Source organism: Bos indicus, chromosome 19 (genome assembly GCF_029378745.1).
Source record: "Bos indicus isolate NIAB-ARS_2022 breed Sahiwal x Tharparkar chromosome 19, NIAB-ARS_B.indTharparkar_mat_pri_1.0, whole genome shotgun sequence".
NCBI classification, from domain to species: Eukaryota; Metazoa; Chordata; class Mammalia; order Artiodactyla; family Bovidae; genus Bos; species Bos indicus.
In genome coordinates, this window is record NC_091778.1 from 19,715,605 (window position 1) to 19,728,306 (window position 12,702).

At 51.2% G+C, this 12,702-nt stretch overlaps 1 long non-coding RNA gene across 1 annotated transcript; it reads right to left on the bottom strand.

Annotated features, from left to right (window-relative positions):
* Positions 1-1,141: 1,141 nt before the first annotated feature.
* On the bottom strand, positions 1,142-10,197 carry LOC109574369 (uncharacterized). Its single transcript, XR_011561934.1, has 3 exons — positions 9,010-10,197; positions 6,753-6,901; positions 1,142-6,576 (listed from the first exon to the last, which is right to left on the bottom strand). It is a non-coding gene; the product is annotated as an uncharacterized lncRNA (long non-coding RNA).
* Between the last annotated feature and the right edge of the window lie 2,505 nt (positions 10,198-12,702).

Sequence of the window (12,702 nt, forward strand, 5' to 3'; positions counted from 1 at the left end):
AGTGATTGTTTGAAAGGGAGTTTATCCACTCCCTCAGGCTGTGGGCTAAGTGTTCAGAGAGGGCAAGTCCCTGCCAAAAGGACACACAGCTCTGGGAGCAGGTCTAGAACTCATACCCAGGTCTGCTGCATCACGTGTGGCACTGGTCTGGAGGCAGCCTGGTGGAGCAGAGAGGGTTTGGGTCTGACAACTGGTGACCTGGTCTTGAACCTAGGACCTGCCGTTTATAAGCTGTGGGACCTTGGGCAGACCATTCAGCCCTGATGCCCTCATGAGGACAGCCCTACCTCCTTCGTGCAGCCTACGGTTCACCGACCTTTCAGCCACTGTTTAAGAGGGAACTTGAAGCAGGGCAGCCTGACATCGCCACATGGAGCACACTCACAAGCTATCACTCAGGTCCACAGCGTATCACTTTAATTTTTCCTGGCTACTTCAGGGCCTGCCTAAGGTCCTTGCTTTCCTCCCAAAGGAAGGTGTGCAACAAGGGAGTTTCTCAGACCACTTTGGCCTCTAGCATCAAGGTTGTGAGCTTAGGACTGGCCACAGAATTGTGGGACCTTGTGCTCAAAAGTATCTAGAATTTCAAGATAGCAACAGCAAAGCATCAAACCAAGCATAGGGCCCTTCTGAACACAGGCCCTGGGTCATAGGCCCAAGAAACAGGCCCAGGGGGAGCTCTGTCCCAGAGGCCTGGGGATACATCTCATCCAGTTCAACAAAACATGACCAAACACAAGTCTCAGTTCAACTAGCTTCAGTTAAAAGGAGGTGTTTACAATAAATGATATTTAAGAATTGTAGTCACATAAATGCTATTTCAAGGCTTTTCATCTTTTGAGTCGACCTGTGGAGAAAGCAATAAAGACTTGATTGTGGAGCAGAAGAGGATGTGAATGTCAATAACAGGAACAGTGTAAAAAACTTTACCAAGGTGGGGTATGAACCGGCAGAGGAGATGGTGGGGCGTTGTTGCCCAAGTCCCACTGCTTATAAACGGCAGCTCCTAGATTCAAGTCCAGATCGCCAGTTCTCAGACCCAAACCCTCTCTGCTCCACCACCCTGCCTCCAGACCAGCGCCACACGTGACGCAGCAGACCTGGGTGTGAGTTTTAGACCTGCTCCATTTGCCGTGCGTCCTTTCAGTAGGGACTCGGCCCCTCTTTCCACCTTCTTTGAAGATAGCTTACAGCTTAGTCCCAGTTTAGCTTAAAACCAAAATACACTCTTTAATTTCATTATCTGGCCTGTAGAAGAATACCAGAAAATTATCCAAATGCCTAAAATAACCTAATGGTACCAAAATTGTCGACATACATCTATCTCCATTAGAATAGAAGCTCCCTATTCTATTAGAATAGAAGGCAGGCAAAGCACTGTTCACTTTGCATCTCTCCCTGGTTCCCATGGCACGCGAGACCCCGACCAGGGATCAAACCTACGCCCCCTGCAGTGGAATCGTGGAGTCCTAACCACTGGATCACCCGGGAATTCCCTCTGTCATTTTATGTAGGTAAAATAAAAAGATGAAGTTTTTCTTCCTTGTGACTCTTATGATCTACTTTTAAAAAAAAACTGAAGTCTAGTTGATTTACAATATTGTGTTAAGTTTCTTGTCTCGTGTGTGCTCAGTCATGTCCAACTGTTTGCAACCATGTGGACTGTAGCCCACCAGGCTCCTCTGTCCACGGGATTTCTTAGGCAAGAGTCCCGGACTGGCACCCTCTGCGATGGCCCACACTCCGTCTGCGCAGTGTGTTTCTCTCTGAATAAATCCACTTCTTACCTATCAAAACAAACAAAAATACTGGAGTGGATGGCTATTTCCTACTCCACGGGATTTTTCTGACCCAGGGATTGAATCCAAGTCTCTTGCGTCTCCTGCATTGATAGGTGGATTCTTTACCACTGCGCCGCCTGGGAAGCCCATCTCCTAACAACTTTCAAATATACCATGCAGTGGCGTTAGCTATAGCCATCATGTTCTATAGTATATCCTTAGATATTTGTCTTATAACTCAAAGTGTGTACTTCTCACTGACTGCCTCCAGTTTCCTCCTCCCCACAGCACCCAACCCTTGCACAGATGACAAATCTTTTTTTCTATGCATTTGGCCTTTTGTATGTTGTTTTAGGCTGCACACACACATATATATGTGATGTCATATAGTGTTTATCTGACCAGTTTTGCCTGGCATATTGCCCTCAAGGTCTATTCATGTTGTCACAAATGGCAGCATTTCCTTTTTATGACTAATATTCCACTGCATGCATGTATATAATTGTGTGTGGGCATGCCAGTGTCTTTATCCATTCATCTGTCAATGAACCTAGTTTGTTGGCATGTCTTGGCTGTTGTAAATGCTGCTGCTACGAACATGGGGGTAGATCCCTCTTTGACATAGTGTTTTCATTTGCTTTAGATGTATTTCCAGAAGTGGAATTGCTGGGTCATATGGAAGTTCTACATATGGTAGTTCTAATTTTTTGAGGAATCTCCATGCTGTTTTCTATAGTGGTTACACCAATTTACATTCCCACTGACAGTGCACAAGGGTTCCCGCTTCTCCACTTATCAGTCTTTTGATGGTTGTCATGGTAACAGGTGTGAGGTGATATCTCACTGTGGTTTTTTCATTTCCCTCATGATTAGTGATGTTGAGCATCTTTTCATGTACCTGTTGGCCACTTCTTAAAGAAGTGTTTGTTCAGGTCCTGTGTTAATTATAGCAGCAGCAGCATCATTACTACTTTGCTATGGACTTGTAGTTCTTGATATATTTTGAATATTAACGCCTTCCAGATAATATGGTTTGCAAATACTTTTTCCCATTTCATAGGTTGTCTTTTCATTATTTCTTTTGTTGTGCAGAAGCATTTCAGTGTGATATAGTCCCACTTGGTTTTATTTTGATGCTTGTGTTTCAGGTCTCGTATCTAAAAAAATCATTGCCAAGACCCGTGTCAAGGAACTTTGTCCCTATGTGTTTTCTTCTAAGAGTTTTATGGTTTCCAGTTTTGCATTTAAGTGTTTGATTCACTTTGAGTTAATTTTTGTGAAAGCTGTGATCCATAATGGACATTTCTAATAAAGGAAGATTTTGGAAACTTGAGTACGTGAGCAGATGAAGGGATGAGTGAGAGCCTAGGAAGGACACTGTGCAAACAGATCAGTTTGCCAAGACAGACTCCTGCAGAACACCCCAGTGGGTTCAGATGACAGCCAAGGACAGAGGGCAAAACGTGAAGCCAGGCCTGGGGGCCAGGGGGCAGTGGGCCAACTCCATTTGTTCATTGAGTGGGTGTCTATGAATCACCTACCTTGTGCAGACACCAGGCACCTGAGATATATCAGTAGCAAACATGAATCCCCCGCCCTTGGGGAGCTCATATCCAGGGTTAGTATAATGTGTGGCGAGCAGCAGTGACACTGGGGGAGCCTGGCCTATGTGTGCCCAAGGCTGCATCTTCCTAGGAATGTGTTTATAATAATATTATTAATTGCAATAACGGCAGTGATCATTTATAAAGAACCTATAGTATTGGTCAAGAGCATTTCAGTTTTTTAAGAAATTATTTTTGGCTGCGCTGGGTCTCTAATGAGGTGCAGGAGCGCTTTGTTGCTTGGGCTCAGGCTTTTTCTAGTCGCAGGCTCTTCACCGTTGCCTGCAAACAAGCTTCTTGTTACAGAAGCAAACATGCTTCTTCAACAAAAGAAGCATGGGCTCTAGAGGGTGGGCTTAGTTACCCTGTGGCATGTGGGATCTTTCCGGACCAGGGATCGAACCCATGTCCCCTAAATTGGCAGGTGGATTCTTCATCATTGGCCCACAAGGTAAGACCCAAGACCATTTCAGTTTTAAGTAACAGAAATGCAACTTGAACTGGCTTAGGCAACTGAAATGGAAAATTTTTGCCTATGTTTTAATTTCTAAAAATACCAGGGGTTCCCTAGCTGCTGGCATGGTAGATCTGGGAGCTCCAAGGCCATCACCAGAAGTTTGCATCCTGCTCCATCTCTTGGCGTTGCTATCTTCTGACGTCACCGCACTGACGTTCATTCTCACATGTCCAAATAATAAAAAATGGCCTCAGGTAGCTCCAGGCTAAAAGCAAAGAGCAAACACCTCTTTCATTGTTCCAGAAACTTCAGGGAACTGTGGCAGGGACTGGTCTGACTTGGGTCTCATGCCCAGGCCTGATCCAATCTTGTGGTCAGTAGAGATGTGTGGATTGGCCTGGATCTGGCAGTAGGGGTGGGACAGCCCTATTTACCCAGTAGGGACAGAAGGAAGGAGGGGTGCTTCTCAAAAGAGAGCAGGATCACTATTGGACAGGTAGCCTCCACGATGCCCTCCCCGTACTCTGCTTTAAGCACAAACCTCGTGTCCATTAGGCATCTCCACAGTTTCAGGTGGTGAGCCCAGTCTTATCCCCACTGTACAGATGGGGAAGGCAACTCAGAGAGGCTGAGCACCTTCCAGCATCACATACCCCGCAAGTGATGGATAAGGAGTGTGCACTGTTTCGTACTGGACACAGGTTAGTGGGGGATGCCACAGTCTCTGACCTATAGCATGGAGTCAGGATTTGACTGATTAGACCCAGTGAATGGAACAGGAGAGATGATGGGGACACCTTTATCACTGGTACCTCTGATGGTGAATTTGGCACTATCCGTATTCCCTCCTCAGTCCCCAACCCCATGGCCGTGATCCATCGTGTATCTGTCCTCTTGGTCAGCATTCACTGAGGCCATGAAGTGCAGACCCAGGCGTCAGACTGCTAAGTTCCCTCAAGAGTGGGCCCTCTGGCAAGGGATTAAGGGCTGATACATTAACTTGGAAGTGGAATTCCAGGGCAGCTAGAGGGAGGGATAAGAGAAAGGAGGTCGGGGAGAACAGGAAGCAAAGCAAGGTGACGTGTAACCACTGTACAACAAACCCCATCTGGAAAATGTGCCTCAAGTGGTCCAAGGGATGGAGGATGAAGGAATTTATCCTCCTGTCTCATCTGCTGTTTCCAAACTCAGTCCAGCTGCTTGGAAATCAACACCCAAGAAGCAGTTGTTGATAGAAAGCAAAGTTCCTTTTAATCGGAATGCCGGCAGTCTGGGGAGATGGTATACTCAGGTGTTCCGCCAAAACCAGCTCTGAAGAGTCTGCGTGGCCATGGAAGTTTCTAAGGGGGAAAAGAGAAGTCAGCTCAGTTAATCACGGATGGAGGGGGTCAGAGGTGTCATGATCCCCAGCTGTGTGCAGGCTTGTCGACTTCTTGTGATCTTTCTTGTTAGATGCTATCTTGTTCCCACCATTTGTTCATGAGATTACTGAAGGGGAAGCTGGGGAAGAGATCTGGTCACCTGGTAATTACTTATTCTTCATTTCTACTTCTTTGATCTGTGGGAAGAACCAGCAGGTTAGGCAAGGTATTTTGTGACCACAAGATCTGAAAGGTGTGCTAGGTTACTGACGACAGGGCCTCCTGAGCTCTTTCCTGCCGAAGGTGCTTAAGCTACGGCTCAAAGTTCGTCCCGAAAACGAACTCCCTCCACGTGTATGGCTTGAGTTCTTCAGCCTCTTTGGCCATTCGGGATCCAGCCCCCTTACCCTGGCATGTGGTCTGGGAGGGGTCAGCTTCAGCTGTGGGACAAGAAGTCAGGAACCTGGTGGACAGAGGAGGTGCAGAGGTATGCAACACACCCACAGCCCAGTGAAGTGGGGCTAACAGCACCTCCCGAGGGTTGCTGAGAAGACTTGAGATAATGCGTGTAAAGCGCTTGCTAGTGTCTGGCTCCCAGGAGGTGAGCTGGACTGACCATTAGTTGGTTTTGCCTGGAGGTTCTTGGGCGGAGCTTACTGAAGGGTGCGGTGGATAAGCTGCATCAGCCAGGACTCTCTTCTGTGGTGAGCTGGCTCAAACGAAGAGAAGGCTGTATTGAACCACAAAACTGAGGTGCATCTGGCTTCAGCACAGTTGGACCAGGAGAAATGACCCAGGTTGATCCATAATCTGAGCATCGAGGAAATGCTCTCCTCAACCTCCAGGGGCCTGAACCAAGAGAAGACTGAATAAATCTCGAGGACAAAGGCAGGTCAGTGGCTGGTTGGGGTCAGGAGAACTCACCATAAAGGGGAATGGGGAACTTTAAATGTTCTACAGCTCGACTGCGGTAGTAGTTACGGGGTGTACACATTTGAAAAAACGTATGAACTGGACATTTTAAAATGGCTGCATGTAAAGTATACCTTAAGGTTGATTTTTTTTTAATGAGACCAAAGAAAAATATAGTTTTCTTAGGACCCTTTCTATGACAGAAACACAGCTCAGGATAGTTTTACAAAAAATGAAACGCATTCATTGGCTCATATAATCAGATTAGTCCAGAGATGTGGTCAGTTTCAGGCATGGCTGGGTCCAGCGGCTTACTGGTATCTGGACAGCATACTTTTCCCACTTCTTGCTTCTTTCCTTTTTGTTGGCTTCGTCCTCAAGTGAAGAACGAGAGTGGTCACCAGAAGTTCCGTCAACCCAGCAACTCCCATGAAAAGTGAATGCCTCTTTCCCCATGGCTGCTGCAGAAATCCCAAGGAGGGCAGCTCAGTTTCCAGCTGGGACACATGCCAGCCTCTAAAGCCAGGGGATGGGGCTGGCCCCATGCAAACCTCAGGGGTTGGGAGGAGTAACCCCCACAGGAAAACATGAAAGGGCAGAGGACCTTGGGTCAGGAAAATCGACAGATGGTCCTCACCTCTCTCCATGTACCCAGAAGGCAGTGTTATCACTCATGCCTACTTCAGACACCTCCACTCAACAGGCGCCAGGCCATCAGGGACGGGCCCCAGACTCATTCAAGACCCAAGGCTGCTTTTCTGCGATCTCACAGGCTCTGTGTGTTAGCTAAATATAAGAGTCAAAACAGAAAGTGAGCAGTAATCTCTTCCCCACCAGCCAAGGCAAACAGAGGGCTATTCCTGACTGTGCTGGGCCGTCCATCTGCACCCCAAGGAGGCTGGTGGGGAGGGACGAGCTCTGGCCCAGAGGGAGGCCCTGGAGCTGACGGCATCTGGACTTGTAGGATGAACCCCAATGAGGGGGAGGATGCCTCCCTGGGCCTCGAGGGCCAGACAAGAGGCGCAAAGGGGCCAGCTTCTCGGTTCAGAACCACCATCCTAACAGGGTCTGGCCAGGGCAGGAGGGCCAGAGAGGAGATTGCAGGAAAGGTCATCTTTGTAGAGATCACAAACAGAAGACACTATGCAATGCCTGAAGACCTACACTCGCTTCCTGAGCAGCACAGCACAGCTGGCATGAAATGAACACGCTCTCCACGCTGACACCTCCCCAGGTTCCCCAGTGAAGCATCTGGGGAGGGGAGAAGGAACCACAACTTGTGCGTTCAGAATATGCCTAGAGCGTTCTATTATGGCTATTAAAGGAACGCGGTGGGCCTTCCCTGGTAGTGAAGTGGCTATGACTCTGGGTTCCCAAAGTAGGGAGCCCAGGTTTGATCCCTTGTCAGGGATAGAATGCAGCCAAAAAAATAAACATTAAAAAAAAAACAAACGCAGCAACAGGCTCAGGGGAGGCAGCTTTACCCAAGTGAAAGTCACTTAGTCATGTCTGACTCTTTGCAACCCCATGGACTATACAGTCCATGGAATTCTCTAGGCCAGAACACTGGAGTGGGTAGCTGTTCCCTTTTCCAGGGGATCTTCCCAACCCAGGGATCGCACCCAGGTCTCCTGCAATGCAGGCGGATTCTTTACCAACTGAGCCACTAGGGAAGCCCAAGAAGACTGGAGTGGGTAGCCTGTCCCTTCTCCAGGGGATCTTCCCGGCCCAAGAATTGAACCGGGGTCTCCTGCATTGCAGGTGGATTCTTTACCAACTGAGCTACTTAGGGAAGCTAGCTTTACCCTCAGCCTCAGGCTAAATGATTGCCCCTAATACAAACACCCACCAACTCCAGGATCTCAAAGTTCTGTCTTTAGTGTGGCTGCTCAAGGCTTCCAGTTGAGCTGAGGTTACTTCTGATCCAGGTAAGCAAGGTTGCTTAGGGCCACCCCCCCGACACACACCCAGATCCCTAAGAAATATGGGCAAGAGAAGACCAAGCTGAGGGGGCCCCCTCCCCATCTCCCACCATGGTGCTGGCTGAGCCGGCCCGCGTAACCATGCTGTCTTCTGGGAAGCAGGTTAAATGGATGTCGTTGCCGCCGAGAGCGTGTACTTGGCAGCACAGAGCTGGTGGGGAGGAGGGCGGGAGCCAGACGGAGGAGAGAGCCCAGGCCCAGCAAGGGAAGGCACGGCCCCGGCCCGGAGCAGCTGAGCCTGGGGGGGCTGGCGGGAGGCGTGCTTAGCCCTCAGCTCTCATCTCTGCTGTTATGTCCAGGCCCTCCAGTCCTGCAGACCGGCCCAGGAACAGAGACACTTCCTGGAGCCAACACTGTGCCTGCCCGCTACTTCCCTGCACTGGCAGCTTGCCCAGGCAGCTCTCAGGCCAGGCTCCGGGAGTCCAGCTCTGCAGGAACAAGGGAGGGGCAGGGAGGCACCCCCAGCAGGCATCCTGACCCCGAGGGCCGCCAGCTCAGAGCAGGGCCCCATGAGCAAACCCCACACAGGCTCTGTGTCAGCCTGCCGGCAAGGAGCAGGGACCGGTGGGCCTCCGCCACCCCCCAGCTGTGAGACCTGGGCCATGCCTTTTACGAGGTCTGCAAATAGGGTTAAACCCTGCCCTGCTCAGAACTGGGATCCTCGGCAGCATGCAGGCTGATGGGGGCAGACTGTGGATCTAAGCTGGCCACGTACACACTCGGCATTTGGGGGAGTAGGGGCCAACCACCCCGTCTCCCCAGGGGGCAGACACCTTCTCCGTGAGACAGTGGCGTTTACCCACCCACCTCAGGAGGCTGTGATGACCACATCTGGGTCTAACGACATATGCTTACTATAAATAGCAATTACAGAAAGCACTGGCCTTGGAGTCAGAAACTGCATGTCTATACCCCAGCTTGGCCGCATCCTTGCTGTGTGTCCTCTGGGGAGTCTCCTGAGCCTCGGTCCTCTGTCTGTAAAGTGAGGATCAAAAGTGACAGTGAGCAGCAGAGAATATCCTGGAAGTGAAAGGCTGTCAGCAGCAAACGGCCCCGTCTCCTCCGTCAGGTCCTGAAGGAAGGGCTGGAGGAAATTGCTGACTTGTGAGTGTGGAGCTGGCTAGTAGTTCTCTGGACACTTAACAGAATCACCTGAGGAACAGAAGGAAAACAAAGATACCAGGGCCTGGGTCCCTCCCAACACCCAGCAATTCAGATCCAACTGGTCTTGGCGTAGGAGGTGGTGCTGACATTTTTTAAACGTTAAGTGATTCTTCTGTGTGACCGGAGTCGGGAAGTGGTGCAGCAGCTTTACTTAGAACTCAACTGGGACACAGCCCACATTTTTGTTTGTTGTTTGGCTTGCAGGATCTTAATTCCCTAACCAGGGATCAAACCTGTGCCCTCTCAGAGGAAGCACAGAGTCCTAACCACTAGACGGGCCAGGAACCCTCCCCAGTCTCTGTTTAGAGAGGGAAACCCAGTGCCGCCCCAGCACCCTCCAACAAACTTCCTGGCTGGAGGCGAACTTCAGTCCCCGGCCCACTTGGCAGAAAGAAAATCAGAGACTTTCTGCCTCCCGATGGGCCCAAGGCCATCACGCAAGTGAATTACGGGCCCTCTCCCTTTCAGAAGCCCCACTCCTGCTAACTGAGTGAAGGCTGTACAGGTGGCACTAGAGGTAAAGAACCCACCTGCCAACGCAGGAGACCTAAGAGATGTGAGTTCAGTGCCGGGGTCAGGAAGATCCCCTGGAGGAGGGCATGGCAACCCGCTCCAGTATTCTTGCCCGGAGAATCCCATGGACAGAGGAGCTTGGTGGGCTGCAGTCCATAAGGTCACAAAGAGTCGGAGTCACTACCGAAGCAACTTTGCACACACGCACGTACATGCAAAGAGAAAAGAAACCCTGGAAGAATCTATCAGATGACATGATCTCTAGGTATGGGCACCTATAAGCCTCTTTCATCCTTCTGCATTTTTAAAATGCTCTCTGCACTTGGAAAGCAGTTCTTATATGATTGAGGGAAAACCAATAATGTTTTATTTCTTATGTAGTCTTTTTTAAAAGTGGACTTTTTTTTTTTTTTTTCCAGATGTTTTGGGATAAAGAATGAAGAAAACACTCTGGAACAGGAGGTTTGTGGGGACAGAAGGGAGGGACAGCTGAGTGGACGTTAGCAAATGGTTAGCTATGAAGAGGATGGGATGTGTTCTGTGGCCCTGTGTCCACCTGAGATGTGAGAATCACATTTCACGAGAGGCCCGCCCACCTCTCGCCAAGAAGTAATAAACATTACCCCCCCCCCCCCCCGCCGCCACATTAACCTTTACCTTGGAGCCGTCCCTTCCCCTGGACAGAAGAATGTTGAAGCTCCTTAAAAATTGTCTCCGGGGCTGGGATGGAGACAGCTATCCGGATCACAGGAGCCCGAGGAGGAGTGGGCAGCTGGGGCTGGCCAGGAGGAAGGAGGATCCTGGCGGCCAGAGTCCACATGCAGCGAGTGGAACAGTGGAACGTGCGAGTTGGCACCTGGGGAGGGAGCCTGAGCAATACCTTAAGGATGAATTCCTCGACTGACCTGGGAGGCCAGTGAGACCCCGGAGGGGCGCCCCTGGGAGCAGGCTCAGCCCTGCTTACTGCCCTGCCACCTCCCTGTCCGTCCATCTGTGGGCTGGCCACCTGCCCAGCCTCAGCCAGAGCGGATGATTGTGTGGCTGTGGCGTTTAGTGACATCTTTGTTGAATGGCGTTCTTGTGTTCTGGAAGACATGTCACCAACTTGTATTTCTGCTTGACCATCCCCCAGGAACCCCAGTTCTACCCAAAACGTCCAAAATAACTGGTTGAGGCACCTGCTGGGCAAGGTGGAGACCCAGGAAGTGAGACAGGGTAGAGACCACCCGCCCAAGAGAAAGCAGGCTCTAGGGGCAACAGCTGCGGGAAGACCTCGGTCCACTGCAGGCAGATTTGCAAAACGGCCAGCTCAGCGGTGCACACTGAGGCTCCTCCCGTTTTAAAACACAGTGCCCCTAAATGGGGCTTCCCAGGTGGCTCAGTGGTAAAGAATCTGCCTGCCAATGTGGGAGACGCAGGTTCAATCCCTGGGTCGGGATGATCCCCTGGAGAAGGAAATGGCAACCCACTCCAGTATTCCTGCCTGAAAAACTCCATGGACAAAGGAACTGGGCAGGCTACAGTCCATGGGGTCATCAAGAGTAGGACATGACCTAGCCCTGGGTACACCTGCCCTTGAAGCTCCCCTTCCTCAGGCTGTAATGTGCAGCTAAGTTCTAGGGACCCCTCACTGCGCACAAACCAGGGAGACCTTGCATTCTCCTGGGCTCCAATCTGTGCGCGAGTGTCTCAGTGCCCAGCCTACCCCATCCTCCACCAAAAAAGAAATTATAAAAGTACATGCCAATCAATGCATCAACCAACAAAACATTAACTCATCAGCAAATCCCCCTACAGTCTCATTTCAGGAAAACGTGGGAGGGCACGCCAGCTGAACCCCAGGTAGTTCTCCCCATCCCAGAGAGGCCAGGTGGGCAAGGGCTGGGCTGGGGCCGCCGCCTGATGCACACTGCAAGAACAATAAGGATTTTTAGGGGCATTATGACTGAGTCAGAAAACACAGCTGCCCCTGAAAGTCCCTCATTTTTCTTGCTGTCCTCGAGCACTCTCCAGGTGAGGAAGGAGTCAGCCAGCTGACCCAGGTGAACCAAGGTAGAAACAGTGACCCCTCCCCGACACTGGCCCACCCCTCCCAGCCCACAGGAAGTTCTGCGGCAGGTGGGGTGGCTGCAGGGTCTCCACGGTGGCACAGTTCTCAGCCTGGACAGTGGCTGGCTTCACTGCCCCACGCCCCAGGCGCTCCCAGGAGAGACCAGCCCTTGGTCCACCCAGAGCCAACTTGGAACCCAATGCCTTCTGTCCACAGGGAGCCGTAGGCTAGAGTCCTGGCAGAATCCCAAGTGGACGAGGGGGTCCCAAGACCTAGGCAAAGCCAGAAGACCCGAGGGAGGGCTCACCTGGCCTCTGTCAGAACAGCAGAGGCTCAGCTCCCAGCATTAGGGCCCTAGACTAGGAAGACCCCAGCTGACCACTCCCATAGACCCCAGACCTTTGGCATCCTCAGAATGCCACCGGTCAGCCGGTAACGCATCCCCTGAAGCTAGGTCATCCCATCCAGAGCTGGGCTCAGCTGGCCAATGGGAGCCTCCCCTACCCACCCACCCGGGCACTGCACCCACTCCTCAGGGGCCCCCGGTCACCAGCCCCACTGAGGGTGCAGCAGGACATGTGGCCTCTCTGAATAAGGCGGACCCTGCTGTAAAGTACGTCCCACAGGAAACAGACCAGGCTCCACTACCCGCTTACTTGCTGTGTGGTGGCGTCTAAGTCGCTTAGAGTCTGTGTGCCTTGGCTTGCGCGTGGGTAAACGGAACAAGTGGCTTCCTTTGCAGGGTGATGTGAAGACTGAAGGAAGAATAGCATACAAAGGTTTGGGCCGGCTCCCAACATACTGTCTTCCCCTGTCCAAGCAGCTTCCCCCTTGCCCTCAGACCCCTAGAGCTGGGCCAGGCTCCCTGGGAGACTCTG